Source organism: Geotrypetes seraphini, chromosome 12, assembly GCF_902459505.1.
Source record: "Geotrypetes seraphini chromosome 12, aGeoSer1.1, whole genome shotgun sequence".
Classification (NCBI taxonomy): Eukaryota; Metazoa; Chordata; class Amphibia; order Gymnophiona; family Dermophiidae; genus Geotrypetes; species Geotrypetes seraphini.
In genome coordinates, this window is record NC_047095.1 from 105,943,339 (window position 1) to 105,969,873 (window position 26,535).

General features: G+C 39.2%; 1 pseudogene; it reads left to right on the plus strand.

Moving 5' to 3' along the window:
- LOC117346240 overlaps positions 1–26,535 on the plus strand; it is a 45,853-nt pseudogene that overhangs the window by 15,635 nt on the left and 3,683 nt on the right.

The window sequence follows — 26,535 nt, forward strand, 5'->3', positions numbered from 1 at the left end:
TCCAATCCAGGTCCTTAGTACCGTGAGTTCCCATATTCTCTTGAGACTACGACGGGAACCCCCGCAGCCATTTGCTGAGTGATCTGCATGGGTCAGGAGTGTAGGAAGACCACCAGGTAAGTTCTGGGATGCCGGGAGGAAGGCGGAAAGGGGGCAGGGAAGATCTGGAATGCGAAAACTGAAACAGCGGATTCAGAGGGCTCACTGTTCCAGGCTGTAGGCAGGAGAGGGTGGCAGCAAAAGCCAAATCCAGTAGCAGAAGAAGAGGAGATAAGATGCAGGATATAATGTATGTAGCTGTGGCAGCAGGGGATGTGGCAGTGGAGGTAGACTGTATCTGTGGGCCAACTCAAAATAGCAGATCTAACCAGAATCTCAAATGTATCCACTCAATAACTGTGCAAGATGAAAGGCTATTACATCTTTTTCTGTTATCATTCTGTTATTATATTATATCTTGCACCAGCATTCCAATCAAATTAATATTTGTCTATAGTGAATGAACACACAAGATTCATAAGATTATATTTAAAAGAAACAACCTATATTGTCATAGTATATGCTCGTGACAGGAGCAGATATTCCTCAAGGCTTGACCTCTGAGCAGTAAAGCACAACAGAGACTTCATGGTACCCCCAGAGGTGTTGGAGCTTAGCTAGAAATAGAGCGGTCACCTTAGCATCATAATTTCACTGTCTTTCTTCATTCTCTTTTGCTGTAAATGCATTTTCTATTTATCATTCAAATATTCAATCAGATAGGACCATCAGGAACCATAAACATCCTATACTATGCCCAAGGAGGATACTTGGAGGAGGAAGGGCAAGCATTTTCACAAAAGCTGTTTCATAATGTTAAAGATGGCAGCTCAACTGGTTCTGATGCTAATGCTCTGTGACATCCTGCGGAAGACAGGAGAGTGTCAGTGTACACTTGAGAGCTTTAAACCACATAATCGACAAAAAGGATACCAACCAGAACAAGGATACCGTAGGGACGGAGACATCATGATAGGGGGAGTAATAGCTACACAAATCTTTTATCCATTTTTTCAACAATCCAACAGATTTCCCCTCTATTTATTTGGACATATCAAGTAAGAAGCATTATGGATGAGCTCCTATCTGTGATATGCTTGCAGGTTTTATATTGATTGATCAAGGCATGAGCTACAGATGTAACTAACTCATGTTTCAGGGATCTTTGAATGCAAAAGTTTTCAAAGCTAGAAACACTTATTTACTGTTTATTTCATATTATGCTAGTAAGAATGCTGTGTGGGTGAGGGTAGTGTGGGTACAAGTGAAGTCAGCATTCAGGGGGACTATCGCAGAAGGGTTTGTATTGTATATGCTCCTCCCTGCTTCTATTCTCCTATTCTCTCTTCTTTCTCTCCCTTCCTACACTGATTCCCCTCTCTTCTCTCCTCTCATCTCTTCTCACTGTCTCTTCCCTTCTTTTTTAATCTTTCCCCTTTCTTTCCTCCTCCTCCATCTCTCCCATTTATTCCTCCCCTCTTTATATATCTTTTCTTATTTCTTCAGTCTGGGACATATCTCTACTTGCACCGGATATGAATTTCTAGCAGGGGTCAGGGAAATTTGATGGTACCTCCAACTGTATCATTTCTCTATGATACCACTTCCTCAGTAAATCTCCTCTAGCTCCTGCTTAATCATGAGTGGAAAGTTTATGGATGGGCAAAGAAACAGAGGTGCTAGGGTCCAGTGTTTAGGGCTATATGCATTACTGCTAAACCTTGATCACTGTTTCTAACCTTTTTTCTTTTATTTTGATGCTCTTTTTTAATATTATCTGTTTTTTATTGTCCTGAAAGTCTTTCATCATTGAAGTATTATGTTAGGTGCAAGGGTCTAATGATAAAGGCTGTATGCATTTGGGTAGGATGTGCATTTATCTGCATAGCTAAAGAATAAAAAACATAAAGAAGGAAGGAGAGAGAGGGAAAAAAAAATTTCTGCTAAGCTTTAATAGCTTTTTGTATCTTTTATTTTGATGCTAATTTTTCATATTATCTCTCATTTATTGTCCTTAAAGTCTTGACGAGTTGAAGTATTATAACTTTCTGGCTTTTGTGTCTGCGGTAGAGGAGATTAACAACAGCTCGGACCTCTTACCCAACCTCACACTGGGATTCCATATTGATGAACCTTACAACAACTTATTATTTATGTGTAGAGCTACTGTAAGAATATTTACAGGAATGGACACCGGAGTCCCAAACTACAGCTGCAAAACAACTGGTCCACTGGCTGCTGTCATTGAAGGTCTTCCAGCTGAGCAATCGAGTGAGTTTTACCGCCTCTCCAGATTTCACTTCCTATCCTCTTCTACAACCTTTCCTTAAAGAACATCAACCTTCAGCCAATTGAAACCAAGGCCCTATTTTACAAAGCTCTGCAGGTGAGTGCCCCACAGCAATTAATCCGATGCCCATTCAATTCCTATAAGAATCTGAGCATTTACTGTGCTGTCCCGCACTGTCAGGCTTTGTAAAATGGGTTCCAGATTATTAACCACTGAACTACAGCTGTGACAAAATGCAGAATTCAAATTGTGCTCTCCTGTTATTACTTGTGACTCTCAGTACCTCACTTTACTCTCCATTACCACTTGTGCAAATTTTTAGTACAATATAACAAAAATGTATGGTGTATTACCTTAACTCGTGGTTTAATGTATGTTAGAACTTTTTAATACATGCTTAATGAATTGACACATGTTATGTCAGAGATTAAGATGCATTAAGTCAATTCAGCAAGTACTAAGGGACTCTTTTACAAAGTGGAAGTGCATTTACCTCAGCGGCATCACTACTGCGGCTTTGTCATAGGGGGCCCTAAAATTGTTAAGGCGTGTTAAGAATCTAAATGCATGCTAACAAATTCACATTCTTGACCTGTAGAATTTGAGGCTATCAGGTGTAGGGATCCCTTAAACCTAACATAATCTACCACCTGTCGGAGATGAATATCTGGGGCCATGTTTTCACCAGTGCATCAAAACACCATTTCATCTTCTCCATTTGTCAACTTTTAGCTCTGGTGGTCAGTTTCAAGAAATCCTTGTAAAATTCTTTGCTAACTCATCAATTGCTTTGAAATTGTTCTCAAAGGGTTTCTTCAGGAGCCATAGCAGATAGAGAGGGAGAAAAATGAGAGAAATAGAGGAAGCATATCAAGACAGTGAAATTTAAATTCAAGAATTAGAAAATATCACTGAACCTTAAATTATAATTAATATTTTTCTGACGCTGCTTAACTATCACTAATACTACAACTACTACTTATCACTTATATAGGCTGAAAGTCATATGCAGTGCTATACATTTTGACATTTATAGAGGGTCCTTGCTTGGAAGAACTTACAATCTAACTGGACAGACCAAAATGACATATAGGGTTGGATATGCAGAACCCAAGATGAGAGGAATTTGGAGTCAAAAAGCGCACTCAAAGAGGTGGGCTTTTAACTGTGCCATGAATGATGTCAGAGACAAATTCTGCCATAAGGATTCAAGCAGCTTGTTCCTAGCATATGGTGCAGCAAGGTAGAAGGGACAGAGTCTGGAGTTGGCATCTGAAAAGAAGGGTACAGTTTAGAGAGGTTTACCATGAGTGGAGCTCATCGGGGGATCATAGTGTGAGATAAGTGAAGAGAGATAGTGAGGGATCGCTGAGTGAGTGCATTTTAGATCAGCTTAACCTAAGGTTTTCACTTGAGGCAGAAACAATAATTTTGTTAATTAGTTATATATAAATACCAGAATACTCAGGTAAATATGCATATGGAGAGAACAATATTTGAAGTGATTTGTGTTCTTTCACCCCTTCAATCATTTGTTTTAAAATTGCATTCCTTATATGATGGCTAAAAGGTTTCCTATAGGAGATGTAAATATTAGAGATAACAAAAGCACATTTCAGAATTGTAGAGAGGTATGCATTGCCTAAGGAAATAAATATACCTGCCCTGTCTCAGATTCACTCTCTATGCTGGCAATAATAAGGATGAGAGGGAGCTTCCTTGCCCTTGCAAGGTACTATCTCTTTTGAGTATAATACCTGGAGGTTAAATTACTGGACCAGAGACCTCGATGGCTCTCTTTTAATCCTTCCTAATCCTTGGAAAGGGAAAAGCTACTTCCCAGCTGCAGTTCAATGAGGATGTGGGTATCTGCCATGCCAAATCTAAACTTACATACTAACATAGTAGATGACAGCAGATAAAGACCCACCTACCCCTTGGATCAACTCCTCCAATCTCATCTTTGAGGCCATAATAAATGCCTTCCTTAAATTTCAAAGACTATTGATCGTTGGTGATATCACTGCATGATATCATCAATAGGGTTAGCAGATTTTGCCCCACCCTATACTGCCCCCTTGCCCACCCCATTGTACCCCCAGCCCCATATGTTCCACCCCCAGTTCTGCCTCATTCTGTCCCCCCAACCCCATGCATACCTCGTCTGCTTGGGCTGAGCATACTGTAGAGTGAAACTACACATAAGCAGATGCAATGTAATGATTTTGCATGCATGCACGCTTATGTGTGATATCACTGTGTCGCATCCATACATGCAAGGATGCACTCTAGACTCGGCCCCGTTCTCAACAGCATTTCAAAACACTGACAAAGTGCAAGGTTAGGAAAAGGTGTCCAGATGCCTGAACAGTCCTTTAAAAAGAGGATATTTCCAGATAAATCCGGATATCTGGTAACCCTAGTCATCGAGACCATTTTGAATAACACAGGGCTGAAGCCATAAGCCTTGATGGGAAATCTGGGAAAAACGAGGTTTCATTATCCCGGGTGGTAGCAAGCATCACCGTTGAGTCATAGACACAGCATCTGGATAAGAAAAACACAGTGTTACATTTGTTGATAGCATTGCAGAAGTAGGTGATATGAACACTCAAAGAGGCATGTTTCCCTGCTTGGACGGGGGGAAGGCAGTGTGGCATTGAATTTGACAACAAATATATGAATGGCTCCTTCCTTAATTTGAGGAGAACAACAATAACCCGACTGGATATGCTGTGTAATCCACGGACAAGTTGGTAGTCATAAGAATTAATGTGCAATAATATGTATCCAAATGGACATTGTTAATGGTTTCAAAATATTGTCGAAAAGCAATGGATTTGCATTGTGCTTCCAGATGTCCTGGGGGGAATGGGGGAAGCAATGAATACCGAGTGTCAGTTTGGAGTATCCGACAATGTAATTCAACATTTAGAGGGAAACTTAAGAAAGAAACTAGCATCCGTCGTTATTCTCTTTTTATTGTTCTTTTGTTTCATTGACTTCAAGGGAAAAAAGAAACCAGACTATGAAATGTAAAAAAATATTTTCTCTGCTCTCTCTCCCTGAGAATTCAGTTCAGCTCTTCGACTACTGTGTTCCAAATGACTTTGTCATCTCACACTTTTTCTTCCTTCTCTTATTTATGAACTGCTTTTTTCATGAAGAGATTGATCCAAAGTAGTTGTCAATTCATTTTCTCTATCTGTCCTGACAGGCTCACAATCAAAGTGTGGTACAAAGGGCAATGGAGGGATTAAGTGACTTGGCCAGAGTCTCAAGGAGGATCCTGGGATCAAACTCACAACAAAACATGGAAACATGAGACTCAATGTATATCACAAACAAAATAAATGTCACTTGTGGAATTAAAGGCATAAATCTTCAAAATTAGTAGATCAACCCCCTCTTTTAACTAAGGCACGCTAACCGATTTAGCGTGCACAAACTGATTTAGTGCACACAAAATGCTAACATGTCCATAGAATATAATGGGCACATTATAAATTAGCACACGCTAAATTGCTTAGTGCACCATAGTAAAAGGACCCCTAAATCTTCAACTACTTTGTGTGTATATAAAGGAAAACAAATAGAATGTGAACAAGGGAAAATGCCTCAGGGCATGTCTCAGCTCACAAACCTTATCGGAACCTCATCGGCCTAAAATACCTAACTCGTTTTGAAATAATATTATAAGCGTTTGCATCAAATTTTAATAAATTGAAACTTGAGTGTGAAAACCTCAAATATATCTTCATTTACTTATAACTAAATATTAACTTAACTTGAAATTTGTAGAACTTCAATCTGCAAGTCAGCCATATCAGGTCAGAACATGTGTGTTGCACACCAAGTTCAGATCCTTGGATTGGTAGTATGGAATATTGCTTCTCCTTGGGTTTTGGCCAGGTATTAGTGACCTGGATTGGTCACCATGAGAACAGGCTACTGGTCTGACCCAGTAAGACTATTCCTATGTTCTTATGTTTGCCCTGAAGCAACTTTTTTGTAGTGAAACGCTGGCCGTCATCTGCACAGGGATTTTTTTTTTTTTTAACTTTTGAACTTGAAAAGAATGCTGACTTGCAAATTGAAGTTAAAATTTAGTTATTTATAAATTAAGACACATTTGAGTTTTGCATGTTAAACACAAGGGTTTTTTAAAAAAATCTTTATTCCTTTCATATCTTAAAATCATGTACAGTAAATGATGTTTAACAATTGAACATTTAAAAACACTTGAATTCTTACATTTGATTGTATCATCCTAAAATATTGTACCCCCCTTTCATTTAATACATATATAATGATCTATTTCTTTAATAATCAAATTTTCCCTCCCCCCACCCTCCCTCATATGTCATATATTATGATCAGGGAAGAATATTGTTAATCTTTGCAATAATCTATCAATGGTCTCCACACATCCTGAAATTTGCTATGATTTCCTTTTTGGACAACTACCTATTCCTACGCTTCTTTCTCATTCAACTGACTTTACATTACAACCTATTCTAGCTCGTCAAACTCTTAACCAGACTAAATCCCTAAACTTAAAATTAGGCCTGCTCAACACTAGATCACTCAAATCCAAACATCACCTCATTAAAGACGCCATTCTCCAACAAAACTTACACATTCTTTGCATTACTGAAACATGGCTATCTGACGGAGAGGAAGCCTATCTTTCCTTTTGCTGTCCCCCTAATTATGACTTCTTATGGAACCACCGTCACAAACGTAAAGGCGGAGGCTTAGCCATAATCTTTCTCAAAGATCTAATTAAATCTCAGGATCAATCTATTATCAATTCCTCTATTGAATATCTCCACTTCAAAATAAATTCTACAAACAAAATAGACTTCCTTTTAATATACATTCCCCCTCCAATAGACTATTCAAAATTATCCTCACTTCATAATTTACTCTTCGAATTTTGCTCAACTGCTAACTGCCCAATCATACTAGGTGACTTCAATATCCATTTTGATAACCATAACAATCCACAAACCCTAGAAACAATCAAACTTTTTAATGACCTAGATCTGCAAATATTGATTCATGATCCTACTCACCAAGCTAAACATACATTAGATATGATTCTAATTCCTTCTTCTGAAACGATATCCTACTCTACTCCGAATATTCTTTCAATTCCTTGGTCCGATCACTGCTTAATCTCTTTAAATCTTCACTTCCCCAAACAAATGACATCAAACTATTCTTCCAAAACCAAAACATATTCATACAGGGATTTTTCTCAATTAGAAAACTCAGACATCGCATCAAAATTTAGCCCTTCTACCATCTTTCCATTATTTGAAACAATCGATGATCAACTTAATTACTGGAACTCAAATTTAGAATCCATACTAAACACTAAGACACCACTAATCACTAAAACTGTACCCAACAGAAAACCTAAAAATCCGTGGTATTCCAAAAAATTATCCTTAATCAAAACTCAACTTCGTGCTGTAGAAAGGAAATGGCGTTCTTCAAAATCCCCCACCAACCTTCAAAAATTTAAAGACACCTCTCTCTACTATAAACATGAAATTACCCAGGCAAAAAAATCTTTCTATAATAACAAAATCCAAAAGGCAAAAAATACTTCCGTCCTCTTTAATATTTTAAAATCAGTTAACCCGGAAAAAAATAAAAACATGCCAAATCAAACATCAATACTGACAGCTCAAGAACTAGCTGATTATTTTTGCCAAAAAATATCAATAATAAGACAAACATTCTCGACTAATACATTAATCTCTCCGAATTTCGAAAATCTATCTACAAATAACACTATTCCGACAGCCAAATGCATAAACTTCAAAATTCCAACTATTAATGATATTGAAAGACACCTTAAATCAATCAACTTAAAAGGTTCACCTACAGAAATTATTCCGCCATTCTATATAAAAAAATATTTCGATTATTTTGGTCCTTTTATTCTATCTCTCATTCAAAAATGTTTATCTTCTGCTACCGTTCCTTCTGCTTGGAAAACTTCTACTGTAATACCAATATTAAAAAACTTTAAGTCCAGTCAAGATGACTCATCTAATTACCGTCCCATCTCTAATCTTCCATTCCTAATGAAACTGACGGAAAAACTAGTTTTCGAACAACTATCTGACTTCATCGAATCCTCTAACGCGTTACATCCAAACCAAACAGGTTTTCGTAAATATCACAGTACCGAATATTCCATGATTGGTCTTGTCACAAACATTCATTACTTCCTTGACCATCACAAATCTGTAGCTCTCTTTTCTCTAGATCTATCCGCAGCCTTCGATACCATAGATCATGAAATTCTTCTTAATCGTCTACAATCACTAGGGGTAGAGGGCCAAGTCTTACAATGGCTAACTTCATTTTTATCGGATCGTCTTTCTAGAGTTAAATTCAATGAATCCTATTCCGAATTCTTCTCCTCATCTTTTGGAGTTCCGCAAGGATCAATTCTCTCTCCTCTTCTATTCAACATTTTCCTATCTCCACTTATCACCTTGTCACAATCACTAGGATTTACAACCTTTTCTTACGCTGACGACATTCAGCTAATGCACCCTCTCAACCCAGAAAACACTGCAGAAATAAAAATAATCAATGACAAATTAGAAAAAATTAAAAATTGGCTAAAAAATAACAAACTGGCTCTAAACACTCAAAAAACAAAATCCATGCTTTTCACTTGGAAAAGAGATATATTCCAAAAAACACCATTCACACTTGACAATATTCCTATTGAACCAGTATCTAAGCTAAAAATCCTAGGTGTAACAATTGATGTAGATCTATCTTATCATGATCATATCAGTGCATTAGTCAAATCATGCTTTTACAGACTACGGCTTTTACGTTCAATCTCTACATTCCTGGATACTAAATCTCTCAATATATTAGTTCACTCTCTCATTATTTCCAAATTGGATTACTGCAATTCCCTTCTAATTAATATAACTCAAAAAGAAAATAGACGTCTCCAAATTATCCAAAATACAGCAATCAAATTAATTCATAACGCAAAGAAATTTGACCATGTCACCCCCTTACTAATTAAATCACACTGGCTTCCTATAACCCATCGAATTACGTTTAAAATTTTATTTCTGGTATACAAAACATTAACCTTCAGTGAACCTCAATATATTACAAAAATGATAGTCCCACACAAAACTTCTCGTTCTCTTAGATCCTCTTCATCACAATTGCTCTCAGTCCCTTCATTAAAAGTCATAGGCACTAGGCGAAATGATATATTTTCTGTAAAAGCCCCTTCACTGTGGAACTCCCTTCCAAATTTCATTAAAAACGAAACTGACCTGGTTGCTTTTAAAAAATTTTTTAAAACTTACTTATTTCAAGACGCGTTTGACACATGAAATATCATCTTTTAAGTTCCAATATTCTTCCTATCTCATCCTAACCTATTATTACCCGATGTGTTTTCCCTTTGATGTCAATTTCTAACAAAAAACAACATTGTAACTTTTCCCCTTTCTTCCCACCCCCTCCTGTTTGTCTAATTTTGTCTGTCTTTTGAGTGACTATTATAAACTAAATGTATTACCACATTCTGATGGTTTTTAACACTGTACATCGCTTAGATGTTATTATAAGCGATCCATCAAATAAAGGTCAAACTTGAAACTTGAAACTTAATGTCCTTTCCATTTTATATATGTGGCACACAGAGTTCCACCAGAAACAGTAAGAACATAAGAACATAAGAAATGCCTGCACCGGATCAGACCTGGGTCCATCTAGTCCGGTGATCCGCACACGCGGAGGCTCAGCCAGGCGTACCCTGGCGAATATCTTAGTCACTCGTATCCCTCAATGCGTCCTGCAAGAAGGTGTATGTCCAGTTTTTCCTTAAATCCTAGAATGGTGGTTTCCTCCACCACCTCTTCCGGGAGAGAGTTTCAGGCATTTACCACTCGCTGTGTGAAGTAGAACATTCTGACATTTGTCCTGGCCGTGTCCCCTCTCAGCTTCAGTCCATGACCTCTTGTCCGAGTCGGAGTCACATTTGACAATGTGAATAACATTGTTTCTTGCTCACCATCCTTTCCCCCTGCTGGTGAGTGAACTTGCTCCATTTTGTCCATTCCTTTTAGTATTTTAAAAGTCTCTATCAGATCCCCTCTCAGTCTTCTCTTCCAGTTTTTCCAGTTGTACGTGATCTGTTGAATGGCAACCCCTGTTAAAATGAGCAATATTTTTTTATTATTAGAGGAAATTTGTTTCTTTGCCCTCATTTCCATGCCAAATAATACTATGTCATATGATAATGCCACATGATTTTCTAAAATGCAATTAATTTGGTTCCAGATTGATTTCCAAAGTTCTAGTATATATGGACAATAGAATAACAAGTGATCTAAAGTCCCTGCTTCAAGATGCCAGTGCCAGCATCTATCAGATTTAAAGCTATCTAATTTTTTTAAATGAACAGGGGTCCAGAAAGCTCTATGCATCACAAGGGTGAACAGGATGAAGAGACACTGAAAAGCTTTATGAGGACACTTGAGTCCTGAGCTGTGCCCTGAGGCTTTTTCCCTTGTTTCACATTCTATTTATTTTCATTTACAGTATATTCACACAAAGTGTTTGAAGATTTTATCTACTAATTTTGAAGATTTATGCCTTTAGTTCTACAAATGAAATTTATTTTGTCTGTGATATCAAATTCACAACTTCAGGGTGCTGAGGCAGCTGCTTTAACCACTAGGCCACACCTCCACCTAACAGTATAAACATCTTCTAAATATTTGATAAGTGAATGAAACATATTTTCACATGATAAAGATGGTGATGCAGTCAAACTTTTATTTTCAGCAGATCAGTTACAACTCAGGGAATCTTTTCATGAGTGACCCGGTTAAGTTTCCTAATTTCTACAGGACTGTCCCCAGTGACCTACACCTTTGCAATGGGATAGTCAGATTACTGAAGCATTTTGACTGGACCTGGGTTGGTATCCTTGCACTTGATGATGAAAATAGCGTGAAGGTTGTGCAGATCCTGAGAGAAGGGATTGAGCGGAATGGAGGTTGCATCGAATTCACTGAAACCTTCAGACACTCCAGTTCTGTAAAGGATCAAGATACTGATAATATTTTCCAGATCATCCAATCATCTTCAACTAAAGTAATTATTTTCTATTGTAACAGAGAATTTAGTGACCTTTATATAAATAGAGACATCAGGAGAGCATCTGGAAAGATTTGGATCACCACTGCTGATTGGGGATTTTTAATACCTTCACTCTATGGTGATGGGAAAAACAGCTTAGCTTTCACTGTTGGAACAAAGAATATTCCAAACTTTTATAAATTTGTCCGTGAGGTGAATCTTGCCCAGCTTCCAAGTAATTCATTTACAGAGGGGTGGTGGAAGGAGCTGTGTAACAAACGATGCCCAAAGAGCATGAAAAGATCATGTGGCAGTAATGAAATATCTGGCCCTCGTGGTCACTGTGATGCCATAAACTTTGGGAGCAGCTATAACGTATACAATGCTGTATATGCCCTGGCACACGCACTGCATGCCATGGTGGCTTCTAATTCTGGTAATACCACCCCATGGAATGGAGAAAGGGAGAGATTTTTGGACTTTTTGCCATGGAAGGTAATTTGATTTAGGGCCATTTTTATCAATCAAATTAGTATAGGCCGGCACGGCAAATGCATGAAAGACCATAGGGATTTAGAGGGCTTTGGTACACTTACCATGTGGCTCTCACCAGCGTGGCTTCATAAAAAAGGCCCTTTATTTGATTTATTTATATACCACTGCTCCAACAATGGTGTATTCTTTATATGAAAAACAAGGAAAAGACTGCAGAATGGAATGTACAAGGTACAAGAATCTTTATTTTTAAAAATACAAAATTGTAATCCTTAAGAAATGGCTGTCATATACATGGAGTACATAATTAAAATCAATAATAAAATTACTAACACAGACAAAGCTTAATCTGTTAAATATTATACCCCCCTTTTACAAAACTGCAAGAGTGTTTTTTAGTGCCGGCTGGTGCCCTGAATGCTGAGCGCTGCTCTGCCACTCCCTGGAGCATTGACGCAGTGCACAGCATTCAGCAGCTCATAAGCCATTACTAAGATGGATATGGGGAAATTCACTTATTATTCCTAGGATAAGCAGGATATAATCTGTTTGGGATCTTACCATTCAAGATAAGTGGTCATTTCACAGCCTCTTAAAGGTTGTTCATTGCATCATAATTTTTTTCAATAACAGCTTTTGAAACAGCAAGGTCACTGTGATTTAGTCCTTTTACACCTTTAAAAATAAGATCTTAAATAACATTTAAGTTTGGTTTTAGGTTGGTGATTAATTTAAAAAAAAATTCATATACCTCTTTCACAATGGGGTTTTTGACCTATGATAAGAACCTTTACCCCATTCGATTGACATTACAAAAATTATGTTTTTTTTTATAAAAGGGGCTGTTGAGGTCTTTTTTCCCCATTGTGTTTATGGATATCAGGTGCACTGTGTTATTTTTGGTAAGCTTATGATCTTTTTAACATTTTTATAAATGTTATTACTGAAGGGCTGTCGGGCAAGATTTGCCTCTTTGTGGATGATATCAAGATCTGCAATAGAGTAGACACCCCAGATGGTATGAATAACATGAAGAAAGATCTGGTGAAGCTTGAAGAATGGTCTGAAATTTGGCAGCTAAAATTTAATGCTAAGAAATGCAAGGTCATGCATTTGGGCTGCAAAAACCAAAGAGAACGGTACAGTTTAGGGGGTGAAGAACTTATGTGCATGACAGAGGAGCAGGACTTGGGTGTGATTGTATGTAATGATCTTAAGGTAGACAAACAGGTTGATAAGGTGACGGAAGCTAGAAGAATGCTAGGATGTATGGGGAGAGGTACGACCAGTAGGAAAAAGGAGGTATTGATGCCCCTATATAAGACTTTGGTGAGACCTCATTTAGAATATTGTGTACAATTCTGCACCTTCAAAAAGATATAAAAAGGATGGAGTCAGACCAGAGGAAGGCTGCTAAAATGGTGCGTGGTCTTCATCACAGGGCACATCCCTCAAATTTCTAGGGGGCAGGAAATTAAATACAAAGTGACCAACTTGTCCACTGCAGTTATTGTCTATAGTTTAATTTTGAAAATGGCATGTAAGGAAACATGTGACTGTTTTCATGTTACTTCAAAAGGAAACCCATGAAATCAAGATGAAATTGTATGTGCTTGAATTTAGTAAAATATCCCTAAAATTAGCTTCTCTAAAATTAATTTGCTTTTCCATTAGCTTCATCGTTATCTGAAGAACCTCCACTTTAAGAATGTTCTGGGTGAAGAGATCTTTTTTGATGAGAACGGTGATTTCGCCATTGGTTATGATATTATAAAAATATTCATCCTACCCAATGATACAAGTATTAATGAAAAAGTTGGAAGTTATAACCCTTATGCTTCATCGGGGAAGGATTTTATCATCAATGAGAAGCTGATTGTGTGGGAGGAGCCATATACACAGGTCAGATTGTATAACACAAAATCAAGATGGAAGACACTGAACCACACACATATCATGCTGGTAGTTACAAATAGAGGCCCTCTTTTACAAAGCCACGATAGAGGTTTATAACATGGCCCAGGGCACTAAATGCTCTGACGCTGCTCCAATGCTCTTAGGAATTCTATGAGTATCTGAGCAGTGTCAGAGTATTTAGCACTCTGGGCCACGGGAGAAACCTCTAACATGGCTTAGTTAAAGGGGAGTGGGGAGGGAGAGATGTATAACAATACCAAGGTTGATGTTTTTTTAAAAAAAATGGTTACCTAAATTAGGCACCTAAGTTGGGCCTCTCTTTTCAGCCATATTTAGAAGCCTAACATTTCTACTGCAACCTCAATTAAATTTAAACACTTAAACTTAGGGCTCCTTTTACTAAGCCGTGTTAGTGGTTATAGCGCAAGCAGCTTTTTAGCGTGTGCTAAACCCGTGCTACGTGGCTAGAACTAACGCCAGCTCAATGCTGGCATTAGCGTCTAGTGCACCTGGCAATTTAGCGTGTGCTATTACGCGCGTTAAAGCCCTAACGCGGCTTAGTAAAAGGAGCCCTTAGTAGTTGTAAGTAGGCCAAAACATTCCATTTTGAAAAATAAAATAATTATGGTTTATTCATTTTTTCCTTTTAATCAGGTGTTTTTTTAAAATGTTTTCATGTCTTGGGCAATGTCTTCAGTAGTACAAACTCAAATTATTCAAACTGTACACACGACTGCTCAGTGCTGCCTTCCAATGGCAAAAGGAAGCAAGTGACAATCTCTTATTTTGAGAAAACCTGGAAAAACATATGTTGAACTCTAAGTACTTTATATTTTCAGGTAAACTTTCACAACAAGGACCCTATACAGCATTTAGTTCAAGGAGGAATAAATGCTTGTATAGCACTTGCTTCCCCAAAGTCAGATGTGCCAAGAACTCAATTTAGATAAAAATGGAGCTTATTTTCTAAAAAGAAAAATATCCAAAAGTGGCAGCCCCTTCACAAACCAAGCTACGGAATGTACAACTGGATTGTGTATCACTTTGTTCAATGATATCAGAAGGGAAAGAAGTGGCTTCTCAATAGTACATGCATTTAAAATTTAATATGTATAAGGTACCAAAAGGAATACAGGGTACTTGGGAGTTTGACGTGGATAAAAAATTAGATGAAATACAATGGAAATCAGAATGGATTTCAATCACAGTTGAATGCAATCTTCATTTTTTTAGTGCACAAGGCTTTGTGGACACCTTAAAATTGTCAAAAATAGATGACTCAAAAGGGAAATTCTGTTGGACTTCTAAAGATAAAATTGGAACTATGGAACATATGATATTCAAATGTCCATATGTAGCTACCTATTGGAGCAAGGTCTGGGCAACCATATCAAAATTCCTTTCTATATCAAAACTACTAATTTACTCAATAATTAAAGTAGGGTGGTTTGGGCTAGAATCTACGTTAAATAGTTATAAAACAGAACTATTCAATAATTTAATAATGATAGCAATCAAAACCATTTAATCTAATTGGAAGGATTTTCCTAAATTGGATTATAATAGTTGGTGGAACATGGTATGCTTATACAGTAAATATGAAAAAGTATATGCAATTAGGAGAAGCAGTTTGAGAAAATTCAAAAAATATGGGATTGTTTAATATTAAAAGATCGGGAAGAATGTGATTTACATGATCAGATGAGCATGTGAAAAGATTTACATTGGCCAGACTTCCCGATCTTTTCATACAAGATTGATTGAACACAGCTCATATATTAGAAGAGAGAATCTGGAAGTTAGACACTGCCAAGATCTAGGTCATACATTTGATGATCTATGCTGTACTTTTCTTCAACAACTGTGGCTGTCAAAAAGAGATGGGACATCAAAAATGGTTACGAAGAAGAGAACAACGGCTGATATTTGAGTTGCAAACCATAGAACCTTATGGATATTGGAATGGAGGACTTTTCTCAAATGAATCTTTCTCCTTCCATTTGTGGATTTTTGACATTCTTTTCATTCATTGGATCTAGTGGTGGGTGGGATGGTCTTTATTTTTTGTAAAGATTCTCCGTAAAGATGTCTTTTTAAAGATGCCTTTTTGCTGTCACTAAAATCTTTGAAGTGTTTTAACTATAATCATAACCTCCCTGGATCTTGTGGTAGGTTTCCGTGCCACTGTTGAAATGAGTTTGTTTCTCTTTAAATTTTTGAATTTTGAATTTTTGTGCCTTTAATGACATAATTTTGGCCAGCTTTTATGGCATCCCGCCTCCTGCACTCTGTGCAGTCATTAACAGAGAGGTTTGTTCATCCTGACACAGCAATTAGAAGGCAAAACAAGGAGTCTTTTGTTGATTGAAGTACACCCAGGTTCTGGCAGCCAACAGCGTTATTGGATTTTTCATTTTTGCTTGGATTGTGGTGGTGAGGCATTTATACTGCACTGCACAGGACAGCGACAGTGACATGAACACACAGTGAAAGCTAAGTTGGATTTTTTTCAGCGTTTGTTTGCATTTTCAATGTTGAACGTTGTTTGGAAGTCTGCCGCCCTGGTTTTCAGCCTCACCTTCTGATTTTTACTCCCCCTTTAATGTTCGGTGTCCCTTAAACAATTCAAGCTGTAATATGTGAGCCCAGTTTTTGGAGCTAGAGAGTTTTTCTCCCAATTCAGGGAGTTTATTTCTTTCTGGTTCTTTTTTTTCTGGAGCAGGACAAGTGACAGTCTTAAAAATCTCCCTTCTCCAAGTCTTAGTACTTTGGGAGTCTATTCTTTGGATTTTGAGGTCCTATTGTCAGCTATATCTCATCTTGTTTAGGAACACCCCACATTGAGGTTTGACACTCTTATTTTTGCCCATGGTTACCTCTTAGAATATGCCACCCACAGCTCATATTGGCTCATATTTAGAGAGAACTATAAAGCTGCATTTGAAAAGTCACAACTCAGGGTTACTTCAAGTTATTCAGATTTTTTCTCAATCCTCAGACACGTCCACAATCCAGATGCAGCCCGAGTTGCCTTCCTGGGTTCAGGAAATTAACCAGGGAAGGAGAGCCTGTCTGCTGCTATGACTGTATCCGCTGCCCAGAGGGAGAAGTCTCCAACCAAACTGGTGAGTGTTATCATTATAATGTGATATGCCCCTGATTATGCATTACTGGGTCAATATTCAGCCTTGACTGTCAATGGTTTTATTTTTTTTATTTTTATTTATTTTTATTATAATTTTGAATACATTACAATATTCAATAATTCCAAAGGAAAAAAAGGAAGAATTACACAAAACAATACATAATCAAATCATACATACATAATTCCTTTTAAGCCCACATTAATGGAGAGAATATGTTACTATTTCTAATCAGAAAAAAATCAAGAAAATTAAAGGACTATAATTCATGGTTCATACTATGCAACCTTGAATCATTCCTTATTAATTGGGATATTAATTTAATTTAACTCCTCTTATTCTCAGAAGATGAAACAAACTCATTTCTGTTCTCTCGCAACTAAAAATTGTTGTAGTTGTATAGGATCCCAAAAGGCATACTCAATATCTTGTAACTTAATCAAACATTTACAAGGAAATTTCAAATAAAAAGATGCCTCTAGTGCCAAAACTCTATCCTTCAGTTTCAGAAATTCTTTCCTTCTCAATTGAGTTGTTCTAGAGACATCCGGAAATATCCTAACTAAATCCCCACAAAATTTCGTTAACCTATTTTTAAAGTAAAGTTTCATCAATAACATCTTATCTATCTCGCTCATGCATGTTATCACCACGGTGGACCGACTGGATTGCCATGACTATAAAATCCAGATATTCAAGGCTGACATCCAGATATCATTATTACACAACTAGATGTACAGTATATTATAAAAAAAACAGGCTTATCCAACCTATGGTTACCATATGGCTCCAGAAAAAAAAGAGGATGGATTGAGAATACCAGGTTTTACTTTCACTGAAAGCAATGGAAGTAAAGCCTGGATGTCTCAATCCATCCTCCTTTTTCTGGAACTATCTAGCAACCCTAGTCCAACTTATGGCCTATAGGCTAAAACCCAACCCTCTAAGAGCTACATAGAATATAGAAACATGATGGGAGACAAAGGCCAAATGCCCATCCAGTCTCCACATCCACAGCATCCACTATTTCCTCCTCTCTGTAAGAGATCACACGTGCCTGTTCCATGTTTTCTTGAATTAATACACAGTCTTTATCTCCACAACCTCTACCTAGCGACTATTCTCTGCATCTACAACCATTTCTGTAAAAAAGTATTTCCTTAGATTAACTTCTGAGTCTATCAGAAATTCATACCTCTAATGGAACATGGTCCCAATCCCTCTGGCCAGACCACTACACATACTCCTTCAACATCAACTGGACCAAAAACAAAACCACACCAAAATCCAAAAAAGTAACCTACACCTCACGCATACACATCGAGCCAATCAAATTCTGGAATAAAATAGATGATACAATATAGGAATGCAATCTCAAGGACTTAATTTCACAATGGTGCAAACTGAGTACTCCCACCCTTGATGAACTAGCCCCATTACAAACCAAAACCAGAACCAGCAGTTGATCAGACCAATGGTTTAACAACAAATTACAAACAATCAAAAGACAATGTAGATGACTAGAAAGAAAATGGAGAAAAACTAATCTAGAACATACAAAAACTGCCTGGAAAAAAAAATAAACAAACAATACAAACTAGAACTAAAGGATAAGAGAAAAGCACACTACACCAACTTAATAGGCACAGAAACTCAAGACACCAAAAAACAATTTCAAATGCTAAAAGATCTAACTGACACCAAACCCTACCTGAACACTAACAATACCCCCCTCCCCTCTCAGCCATCCTCTTAGCAGAACACTTCAAGAACAAAATTACAAATGCCAGAGCTACCCTCAACGTTACCTCAACCTACCTAAAAGAAATCACAATACCCCCCACAGAAAAAGAATCAACGGCTGTAGACAGAACCTGGTCCTACTTCCCCACTTTACAATTGTCCAACCTTAACAAATTCTACAGAAAGTACAGCCACGCATCATATGACCTCAACCACTGCCCACCATATCTCTTAAAATCCTCCATCACAAAATTCCATGCCCTTCTCCTACAATGGATACAAACCATGCTCACAGATGGCCTTTTCCGAACTGACCTCAGTGAAATCATTGTCACACTGATCCTAAAAGACTCTAAAGAAACAACGGATTAACCATCCAATTATAGACCCATTGCCTCAATACCTCTCTATGTCAAACTAACAGAAGGGCTAGTAGCCAAACTCCTCACCAACTATCTGGAAGACCACAACATGCTCCACCCCATGCAATCTGGCTTCAGAACCAACTTCAGCACAGAGACACTACTAGACTCCCTTGTTGACACAGCTAGACAACACCTCAGCACAGGCAAAAAAATGCTGCTCATACAATTGGATCCAACAGCAGCATTTTACCTGGTAGACCATAACATCCTACTGCAAATTTTGGACACAATAGGTATCACTGATAAGGTATACTCATGGTTTGAAAGATTCTTAAAATCCAGAACCTACAGAGTAAAATCAAACAAAGAAAAATCGGAACCTTGGTCCAACCACTGCGGTGTACCCCAAGGATACCCACTATCCCTTACTCTCTTCAATCTCTATACTGCCTCAATCGGCGCCTGCCTGGACAAACTAGGCCTAACCTCATATAGCTATGCAAATGACATCACCATTCTCATACCTTTTGATCAACCCAAGCCCTTTATGACAAACACACTACACCAAACACTAGAAACAGTAGTAACATGGATGAAATATCATACACTGAAGCTGAACCCAGACAAAACAAAATTCATCCTCCTCGAAAATAACAAAGTCCCAACCATAACCAATATAAAAATTAACTTAATCAATTACCCCATTCAACCCACCCTAAAACTACTAGGAATGATGATAGATAGATGCTGCACCATGCAATCACAAATCGGGCCGCTGCTATTTAATATATTCATAAATGATCTAGAAACAGGGATGAAGTGTGAGATAATAAAATTTGAGGATGACACCAAACTATTTAGTGGAGCTTGGACTAATGAGGACTGCGCAGAATTGCAAAAGGACTTGAACAAACTAGGGGAATGGGCAACGAGATAGCAGATGAAGTTCAACGTTGAGAAATGTAAAGTATTACATGTGGGAAACAGAAGCCCACAACCATACAATGGGAGGGATGTTATTAAATGAGAGTACCTAAGAAAGGGACTTGGGGGTAATGGTGGACATGACAATGAAGCCGACGGCACAGTGCGCAGTGGCCGCTAAGAAGGCAAACAGAATGCTAGGCATAATCAAGAAGGGTATTATAACCAGAATGAAATAAGTTATCCTGCCATTGTATCGGGCGATGGTGCATCCGTATCTGGAGTACTGCGTCCAATATTGGTTGCCGTACCTTAAGAAGGACATGGCGTTACTCGAGAGGGTTCAGAGGAGAGCGACACGTCTGATAAAGGGGATGGAAAACCTTTCATACACTGAGAGATTGGAGAAACTGGGTCTCTTTTCCCTGGAGAAGAGGAGACTTAGAGGGGATATGATAGAGACTTACAAGATCATGAAGGGCATAGAGAGAGTAGAGAGGGACAGATTCTTCAAACTTTCGAATAATAAAAGAACAAGAGGGCATTCAGAAAAGTTGAAAGGGGACAGATTCAAAATGAATGCTAGGAAGTTCTTCTTTACCCAACGTGTGGTAGACACCTGGAATACACTTCCAAAGAGCGTAATAGGGCAGAGTACGGTACTGGGGTTCAAGAAAGGATTGGACAATTTCCTGCTGGAAAAGGGGATAGAGGGGTATAGATAGAGGATTACTGCACAGGTCCTGGACCTGTTGGGCCACCGTGTGAGTGGATTGCTGGGCATGATGGACTTCAGGTCTGACCCAGTAGAGGCATTGCTTATGTTCTTAATAAAACAATACAAAAATCATTCCCAGTTATGAGAAACTTAAGACAAGGTCAAAAATTATTTGATAGAACACAATTCTGGCTCATAGTACAATCCCTAGTCCTAGGTTTTTTAGACTATTGCAACATTCTCTACCTCCCTTGCCCAGCAACAATGATAAAACAACTACAAACAATCTAAAACACAGCACTGAGGCTTATCTTTTCATTGAGGAAACACAACCACATCACAGAGGCATACCTCAACTCACACTGGCTTCCAATTCTGGCAATAATATTATTCAAATTCTACTGCCTACTATTTAAAACCATAAATGGCAACAGCCCAACCTACCTGAACAACCGCCTTATCCAAACTACATCAGCTAGACATAGGAAAACCCACACTCCATTCACCCACCCTCCAATCAAAGAAGTCAAACAGAAAAAATGATACGATGGCCTCCTAGCCACACAAGCAGCAAAACTCGACAACCAAATCTCCAATCTACTGATTATGAACCCAGACTACAAACATTCAGAAAAGAAATAAAGACCCTACTTTTCAAGAAATTCCTGCAAACGACTTAATACCGCTAGCTCCTTCCTACTTCCCAGTACCACTTCCCAAAGCAACCCAATCCACTCTTTATCTCCTCTAGAAACTACCAGATATCTTCTTCTTGTAATACATTTTTTTGTAATTCTTTTGTAATCCACCTTGAACCGCAAGGCAATGGTGGAATAGAAATCTCTAATATAATGTAGTGTAATTACCTCTTAACTTCATCCCATGCCTCTCACTCTGGAGTTTCCTATCAAATGAAAGTGATTCACCTCATGCACATTTATGTCACATGGGTATTTAAACATCTCTATCATATTTCCCTGACCTTATGAAGCTCAGCAGGATTTCTGCTTTCCCCAAGGCAGCTCAGCTATCTGCAAGCTTGAGATACATGGTGCCAGAAGTTTGGATTGTTTTTGTGGTTTCAACTCTCACTAGACTTGAAGCTACAAGATCAATCCAAATATCCAGCATCACACTGCCCAAGCTTCCAGACAGCAGAGTCACAGGGGGAAGCAGGAATACCACTGGGCTTTTGCTGCTGAAGCCAGGAAAGGGAAAATAACATAATAGCCTTACTGGGTTAGACCAATGGTCTATCAAGCCCAGTAGCCCATTCTCACAGTGGCCAATTCAGGTCCATAGTACCTGTCCAAAACCCAAGGAGTAGCACCATTTCATGCTACCAATCTAGGGCAAGCAGTGGTTTCCCCCATGTCTTTCTCAATAACAGACTATGGACTTTTCCTCCAAGAAATTGTCCAAACCTTTCTTAAAACCAGCTACAATATTCCTTTTACCACAACATCTGGCAATGTGTTCCAGAGCTTAACTATTCTCTGAATGAACAAAATATTTCCTTCTATTGGTTTTAAAAGTATTTCCCTGTAACTTCATCGATTGACCCCTAGACTTTGTAATTTTTGACAGAGTGAAAAATTGATCTACTTGTACCTGTTCTAGTCCACTCCAGATTTTTTAGACTTCAATCATATCTCCCCTCAACCATCTCTTTTCCAAGCTGGGTCATAAGAACATAAGAATTGCCGCTACTGGGTCAGACCAGTGGTCCATTGTGCTCAGCAGTCCACTAACGCGGCGGCCCTCTGATCAAAGATCAGTGCCCTAACTGAGACTAGCCCTACCTGAGCACGTTCCAGTTTAGCAGGAACTTGTCTAACTTTGCCTTGAATCCCTGGAGGATGTTTTCCCCCTATGACAGACTCTGGAAGAGCGTTCCAGTTTTCTACCACTCTCTGGGTGGAAGAACTTCCTTATGTTCATACGGAATCTATCCCCTTCCAATTTTAGAGAGTGCCCTCTCGTTCTCCCTACCTTGGAGAGGGTTAACAACCTGTCCTTATCTACTAAGTCTATTCCCTTCATTATCTTGAATGTTTTGATCATGTCCCCTCTAAGTCTCCTCTGTTCAAGGGAGAAAAAGCCCAGTTTCTCTAATCTTTCATTGTACAGCAACTCCTCCAGTCCCTTAGCCATCTTAGTCGCTCTTCTCTAGACACTTTGAATAGTACCGTGTCCTTCTTCATGTACGGCGACCAGTGCTATACGCAGTACTCCAGGTGAGAGCACACCATGGCCCGGTACAGCGGCATGATAACCTTCTCCGATCTGTTCGTGATCCCATTCTTTATCATTCCTAGCATTCTTTTTGTCCTTTTTGTCGCCGCCACACATTGCGTGGATGACTTCATTGACTTGTCGATCATAACTCCCAAGTCTCTTGCCTGGGAGTTCTCTCCAAGTACCGCCCCAGACATCCTGTATACATGCATGAGATTTTTGTTATCTACATGCATCACTTTACACTTATCCATGTTGACCCTCATCTGCCATGTTGATGCCCATTCATCAAGCCTGATTATGTCATGTTGCAGATCTTCGCAATCCCCCTGTGTTTTCACTACTCTGAATAACTTGTATCATCTGCAAATTTAATCACCTCACTCGTCGTACCAATGTACAGAACATTTATAAAAAGATGTTGAAGAGCATGGGTCCAAGCAAGAGTCCTGTGGCACCCCACTCTTCCATAAGAACATAAGAAACGCCTTCACCGGATCAGACCTTGGTCCATCTAGTCCGGCGACCCGCAAACGCGGAGGTCCAGTTAGGTATCCAGTCCGAGTATTGTCCATTTACCCCACTCTGTTTCCTATGCTCCAGCCAGTTTTTAATCCACATGAGTTTTCACCCTCGATTCCGTGGCTCACAATTTTCTGAAGTAGTCATTCATGTGGAATCTTGTCAAACGCCTTCTGAAAATCCAGATATACAATGTCGACTGGGTTGTCCTTGTCTTTCTGTCTGTTTACTCCCTAAAAGAAGTGCAGCAAGTTCATCAAACACGATCTGCCTTTGCTAAAACCGTGCTGACTGGTCGTCATCAGCCCGTGTCCATCAAGGCGATTAATGATGCGGTCCTTTATCAACAATTCTAACATCTTTCCTGGTACCAAGGTCAGACTCACTGGTCTGTAGTTTCCCGAATCTCCCCTCGAATCTTTCTTGAAGATCAGCGTAACATTCGCCACCTTCCAATCTTCCAGAATCTTTCCCAATTTGATCGACAGATTGGCAATTAGTTGAAGCAGTTCAGCTATGGTCCCTTTCAGTTCCTTGATGACTCTTGGATGGATGCCATCTGGTCCTGCGGATTTATCGCTTTTAAGCCCATCAATCTGCCTACATACCTCCTCTTGACTGACCGTCAATCCTGTCAGCTTTCCATCTTCATTTCCAGCATATAGCCTGATGGGTTCTGGTATGCTGTGTAGATCTTCTTCCATAAATACAGATGCAAAAATGTGTTCAATTTGTCAGCGATTGCTTTGTCCTCCTTTAGCACTCCCTTTATTCCATGGTCATCCAATGATCCCACTGCTTCTTTTCCGGGTCGTTTCCCCTTAATATATCAAAAGAATGGCTTGAAGTTCTTCACCTCCTTGGCTATTTTTTCCTCGTAGTCTCTTTTGGCTCCTTTTACTGCCTTATGTTAATGTTTGTGCTTGTTTCAGTTTTCATCCATTTTTGACCTTTTCCATTCCTTAAACAAAGTTTTCTTGTCTCTGATCTCTTCTTTCACCTCTACAGTGAGCCACGCCAGTTCTTTGTTCTTTTTCCTCTTTGATCCCTTGTTGATGCACGGTATATATAGATTTTGCACCTTGGTGACTGTGACCTTTAAAAGGGACCAAGCTTGCTATAGCATTTTTACAGTGCTTATCCTCTTCTTAATCTTCTTTCGTACCATGAGTCTCATCCCTTCGTAGTTCCCTTTTCAAAAGTTCAGTGCCGTAGCTGTCGTTTTGGACCAATGTTTCTCCCCTGCGTCCAGATTGAAACGTATCATACTGTGATCACTGTTTCCCAGCGTCCCTTCTACTTCTACATCTTGTGCCAGTCCTCGCAGGCCATTTAGAATTAAGTCCAGAATTGCATTTCCTCTAATATTTTCCTTGACAAGTTATTCCAGGAAGCAATCACCTACAGCATCCAAGAACTTGGTCTCTATAATGCAGCCAGAGATGCCTAGGTTCCAGTCTATTCCCGGATAGTTGAAGTCACCCATGATAACTGTGTTGCCTCCCTTGCAGTTGCATATAATCTCGTCCGTCATTTCTCCATCAATTTCTTTGGACTGCCCTGGGAGTCGGTAGTAGATGCTGATCTTCATTTCCAGGCCATTTGTTCCCGGAATTTTGACCCATAGAGACTCTAACTTATCTGTCAGTTGTGGCTTGTTCTCTCCAGTAGATTCAATTCCCTTTGATGTATATGGCAATGCCCCCACCTTTTTGAGCCACTCTGACTCTGCGGTATAGTTTGTATCCCGGTAGCACAGTGTTCCAGATGTTTTCCTTGATCCACCATGTTTCCGTGATGCCTGTGATATCAACGTTATCTTTTTGTGCCATAGCTTCTAATTCACCCATCTTATTTCTAAGGCTCCTTGCGTTCGTGTACATACACTTGAGTTTGCGACCTGTTCCTTTCTTGCATGTCCTTCCCTCTTGTGTCCTTCTCAATTTGACTTGCCTGTGATCTGGTGAGTCATTCCCTCTATCTTCTTGCATGGTATCCTCCGGGTATACTGGTTCCTGAACCATTGACTCTCTCTTGGTCAACTGTTGGCTTTCCCCTTCTTCCTAGTTTAAAAACTTCTCAACTTCTCTCTTGATGTTGCTTGCAAGTAGCCTCATTCCGTCTCTGCTGAGGTGGAGTCCGTCCTTCCTTTATAGCTTGCTCTTCCCTCAGAACATCATCCAGTTGTGCACAAAGTGGAATCCTTCTTCCTCACACCAGCGCCTCATCCACGCATTGACTGCTTGCAGCTCCATCTGCCTCTTCTCATCAGCCCTGGCTACCGGTAGGATCTCTGAGAATGCTATCCTCTGCGTTCTGTTCTTCAGCTTCCTTCCTAGCATCTGGAACTGGTCCTTCAGTACTTCCCTGTTGTAGTTCCTGTTGCTCACATTGTTCACCCCCACATGGATCACCACTGCCATCTCTTCTTCTTCCACACTGTCGATGATCCTGTCAATGCGGCTCACTATGTCTTTTACCTTGGCTCCCAGTAGACAGGTCACCAGATGATCCAGTCTTCCTCCTGCTATGTGGCTGTCAACTTGTCTGATGATGGAGTTCCCCACAACGATTGCTGTCCTATCTATCTTCTCTTGATTCCCAAGCCGCTGGTCTGTGTCCCTGGTGTATGTCCATCTCTCCTGCCGAAGGAGCGTATCCTTCGTTCTCGATGCTGTCACCCATTTCTTCATTGTTGTTGTCCGTCGGGTGGTCCACACTCTCTGTAAGTGTCTTTTGGTAGTTCCACTGTTGCTGGTGATTTTCCATGGCCTTCCTGTATGCCTTCTCTATGAACTTCTCCAGCTCTCGTACTTCTCCCTCGATGGTGTTCTCTGTCTTGTTCTCTCCTTCCTCTGTCATGACGTTCTCTGCATCTCTGTCTCCCTCCTCCACTGCCTTAAGTGCCTCCAGTTCCAATATTCTACCCTCCAGGAGTCTGATTTGTTTCTTCAGGCTCTCCAGTTTTCCGCATTGAGCGCATACATAAGA